This window comes from Scomber japonicus, chromosome 11 (assembly GCF_027409825.1).
Source record: "Scomber japonicus isolate fScoJap1 chromosome 11, fScoJap1.pri, whole genome shotgun sequence".
Lineage (NCBI taxonomy): Eukaryota > Metazoa > Chordata > Actinopteri > Scombriformes > Scombridae > Scomber > Scomber japonicus.
The window spans coordinates 29,585,096-29,590,018 of NC_070588.1; the positions used below are offsets into that span (position 1 = coordinate 29,585,096).

At 45.1% G+C, this 4,923-nt stretch overlaps 1 long non-coding RNA gene across 1 annotated transcript; it reads left to right on the forward strand.

Moving 5' to 3' along the window:
• The first annotated feature begins 1,062 nt into the window (after positions 1-1,062).
• LOC128368400 (uncharacterized) lies at positions 1,063-1,675 on the forward strand. Its single transcript, XR_008321961.1, has 3 exons — positions 1,063-1,122; positions 1,422-1,515; positions 1,607-1,675. It is a non-coding gene; the product is annotated as an uncharacterized LOC128368400 (long non-coding RNA).
• Positions 1,676-4,923: the final 3,248 nt, after the last annotated feature.

Consider the following 4,923-nt stretch of genomic DNA (forward strand, 5'->3'; position numbering starts at 1 on the left):
CTTTGATTCAAGACACAGAAAGAGCTTCACTCTCTAAAAATAACCCTTTTGGCCTTCTGAACAATAGACCACGAGGCACGGCGGCCTCGTGTAATTTACTCTGTCTCTGAGCAGAGTGTTGGACGGCTTTCTGCACCGTCTTAAAGCACAGTTTTAAACTTTCACCTCAGCAGCTTCAACAAACCGAAGTTACGTTAGCAACCGTTATTATTCACAGAAGTCTCTTCTGGTATTTTAGCAGCTAGCCCTTATGAAGCGCTAGTTAAAATAATGAGATATTCTCAGAGCTGGTTCAGCATTTAGCTGATAATGCTCAACAGGTCCGTTTAAGCAGCTATTTTATTTCTTAACGGTTCAAACCACAGCAGCTTTGGACAGGTCAGAGACGGGCTTCTTTTACATCCGTCCCTGGACAAAATGCAAACTAGCAATTTAACACACTAGTCGAAGTAGAGGGTATTTTCACAGCATTAGCGTCAGCATTTAGCTGCTACTATCAACACACGTCCTCTCTGGGGCGTAAAACAAATGGCTCAAACACTTGTATTTATTCATGAATCAACACAGGCTTTTCCCCGATGTAACACAGCGCGGTGTCGGGACACACCGAGCAGAAATAAACCTCTTGGCCAAACTACAGCAAGCAGCTCCAGTTGTTAGCAGGCTAGTTAGCTAAGCTAACCGACTAACGCAGAGGGTCTGAGGCAGGTTAAATTCTCTGGGACACGCAGATAAATTTACCAACAACTCAGAGCGGATTAACGGACTACTGGAACACGCAGATAGCCGTTATCCACCGAAGGCCTATTATTAATAAGCGTGTATTACGCTATATGCATGCAGACTTTGGCTGTGTCCCAATTTGGTCCAAATTGCGAGGCTGCATCCTCGAAGTGCGCATTTCGAGGCCGATTACGTCACAACGCCGCGCGAAGGCTGTCCCAATTCGAAGAGTCCTTCAAATGCAGCCTTGAAATGCGGCCTTCTTTTCCCTCTTTTTCGAGGATGCATCGCTACTATCCTTCGCGGCCTCCCATATCCCAAGATACTTAGCGTGGCGCTGTTCAGTGCCGCGAAACACAACAATGGGGACACCAACAGGTGAGGACTCTTCATTCAAGTGTAAGTATTGGTTTGTTTTATTTAATCATTTGTACTCATGACTACTTAGACTTTTATACTTTTAATAATCACTTATATTTTATTACTTGACTTATATATATATATATATGGAGTAAGATGAACAAATATAATAGATTTTAAGAAAGAGCTACGTTTGGGATCATCACTATTATATGTTACACTTCATTATTATCATTATTATGATAATCTTCAGCTATATTAGAACCCTTTTGTCTGTTGACATGGTAAAAAAAAAAAAAACATGTTTCACATTACATTTTGTTTCATTTTTGGTTTAGGGAGCAAGGAGCAAACCGAGCTCCTGATCAAGCAACGTGGGGAGAATGACCACCTGTTCACGGGGGCCAAAAACTCCGCCATGGCGGGATGGAGGTAAGGCTGATGTCCATTTTTGTACATCTTTGCATCCCTGTGTTGATGTGATCTCGTGTTTACCTTTTCTCTTGCTTCCCTCTGTGTTTAGAGCAATACTACAAAAGATTGGCCTGGAGGGGAAGGTCCAGCCCCACCAGGCCAAAAAAAAATGGGACAATTTAAAAAGAAAATATAAAGTAGGTAGCCTACAGGTTTGCTGTTACTAAATACTTTTGCTGAAAATTGCTGACATGATTGATTTCCACTGATTGTAAATATCCAGGGACAGGAGAGGGGACCAGCGGCAAGTCCACTGCTGGCACTTGGCCGTGGTTTGTCCTCATGGATGAGGTACTGGGGCAGAGGCCATCTATTGCCCCCCCTGTCCTCATTGCCTCCATCCGTGAGGACACACCAGGGCCAAGTGCCACAGTGGGTGAGCAGGAGGGTGAGGGTGAAGAGGAAGAGGAGGAGGAGGAGGAGGAGAGCCAGCCTGGGACCAGCAGGGACCAGCCAGGGCCCAGGAGGAGGAAGAGGAGGAGGGAGGATGACCTCCTTGACCTCATAAAGGAGGACATGAGGCGACAGGATGAGGCCGAGGAGAGGAGGGAGCAGGAGGCAAAAGAAAGGATGGAGAGGCTCTTCTCTCTCCTTGAGAAAGTTATTGAAAAATAAATATAAGTCTATATAGATGTATTTGATTTTTATTTATGAACTGTGTTTATTTATGATTTTTCTTTATTTATTATTTGATTCTGAAGAGTTTGATGTTTTATGTTATTAAATAAAAAATATTGTTCATTGTTACACGTCTATTCCATTTAGTATTTACAACTTCAGTACAATTTATAACAGGGTTGACAAACGGCAGAAAGTGCTGCTGTTCAGGAAGAACAAGGGATTAAATATTTTGTTTTATTATGAAGTCATGAAACATTGAACTATTTACAGATTATTATTATTATTAAGTTATTTTCATTATTACAATTTCCCAATTATTTACAGTAGGCTGAGCAGGACTCCCTGGCAGTGCTGCTGGGCTGGATGGGATGCCACAATGAAGACTTTGTCTTCTGTGGTCAGTGGGACATCATCTGGGCTGGTATTCAGGGTGTTTGGGGGTCTGGTCTCCACTGTCCACCACATCGTCCATGAAGTGGGTTTGCAGGGCTGAATTGATGGACGGCTGCCATGTCACTAAGAATTTTTAAGAAAGAGGCAAGAATTGTAATACAACAACAAACAAAACTATCTACAAAACACTTTAAATAGGAATAATGGCTTTAAAATGATGTTACTTGCCAACTAAAGATAGTCGTGGTCAGGGATAACCTCCTCCAGGGCAGACACCTCCGCAGACAGCTGGTCCCGCCACAGAGCACCACTGGCGGCCTCCAGGCCGCTCTCCCCCTCATCCTCCTCCATGGCGTCCTGCAGCTCATCCTCTGGGGGCATGATGTCACCCACCCCCAGGCAAATGTTGTGCAGGACGGCACATGCTGTTATGACCTGCAATGTAAAAAACGTATTCATTAATTGTGATTCACTTCAGTAGCCTACTCAAAGGTAAAGTAGAATCCTGTTGTGTGATGACGTACCTGAGGCGCAAAGGTGTGATGCACCTCCAGCGCTTTAAAGAAGATGGCCCGGAACCTGGTCTTCATCATTCCAAAGGCACGCTCAATGATAGAGCGTGCCCTGGAATGATGGGCATTAAAGCGCTGGGGTCCGACACCTTACAGTGGTCGCTTGTAGGGAGTGATGAGGGGGAGTGGATGCTGGAGGCACGGGTACCCGCTGTCTGCGAGGATGAAGTGCCATGGAGGAGGGTAAACCGCCTGTATGTACAGTGGGCTGTGCCGGAGTACTCTGGAGTCGTGCACCGACCCCGGCCAGCCCACGTACACGTCCACAAAGCGGCCCTGATGGTCACAAACTGCCTGAAGGATAATTGATGAAAACATTTTCCTGTTCAGGTAGCAGTGACCATCAGGGCCGCTTGGTGGCTTGATCCTGACATGGCAGCCGTCGATCGCTCCAGCAGCCTTTAAAAAGGCTCGGTGTCCTACCAGCCCTGCAAACCCACGAGTTACTGCCGCCAGGTCTTCAGCAGTCTTTGGGAGGTGGATGACCTTGTGGCGAATGGCCACCACCTCCCCAGTAACTCGGTGGACGATGCGGTGGACAGTGGAACGAGGCATCCCAAACACCCGTGAGACCACCCTGTATGATGCACCACTCGCCAGCCAGAAAAGGAACACCAAGGTCTCTATTGTGGCACCCCATCCATGTCTCCGATCCTGGTGGAGAAGGTTCAGCAGCACTGCCAGGGACTCTCTGCTCAGCCTAAAGTCCTGCCTGGTGTCTCCATTATTAAGGAATCTGTCCAGGACAGGCACGGCCAGGTTGATCCTGCAGTAGGGATGTCTGGTCTGGATTGAGAAAGGAGGGGAAGAACAGGAGAAGAAAAAATGTTAATTAAACAATAGCTACATAATTCTGGTTAATAAGATAATTCCAGTTATAATTCCAGTAAAGTCATTCCAAGATAATTCTAGTTCAATTCAGAGCTTTGATAGATAACGCTTAACCTGTATATCAATCCACTTATCAGTCTATCTAGGCTTCGCAAACTAGTTTTGATTCATGCCAAAATAATATTAAATTATGGTCAGGGTTCTTTAACTATTCATGAATTGTTCAGGTTATATGGCATTATGTGCCTATCTACAATTTATATGTCTAGCATTAACGTATTGCATTGGTATGTTAATTACCCTAACTGTTAACCAGCTAACGATAACATCATGATAACATTACTGTGGGTTCAAATAACAGGTTTACCTCTCGGTCCCCTCTTAGCTGCATAATATATAATAAAATGCGGCGGAGATGGAGCCGGCGGCGGCGGAGACAGAGCTGGCGGAGTTTCTCCTCTTCCTCCATTAAAAAGTTGGTCAACAACAAAATGAGACATTTTTTAATGTCCGTCATCTTCTTCTTTCTTTCTTACTTTCTGGTCAGTTTTCTTCTTTCTCTTGTGTGTTTTCCTTCTTTCTTTCTTTCTTTCTTTCTGTCTTTCTTGTGTGTTTTCCTTCTTTCTTCTCCTTTCCTTTATTCTTCTCCTTTCTTCTCTCTTATAATTTTGTCAGCTTTTTCACCGTGTGTCGATCGTGGCGTCTTTCTCGTCTTATGGGAGGGAACAGCTGGTGACGCAACCAGGAAATGCCTCGAAGGCTAGACCGTCTCATTTCACAACGGTTGATGCGTCCTTCGGAGGTTCCTCAAGGCTGCATCCTTCGAAGGCCGCAAAGGCCGCGTCCTTCGAGGATGCAGCCTCGCAGTTGGGTCCAAATTGAGACACAGCCTTTGAAAACAACAACATTAGTAGGCTGCAGACGCTACATCTATTGTTTTAAAGTCGAT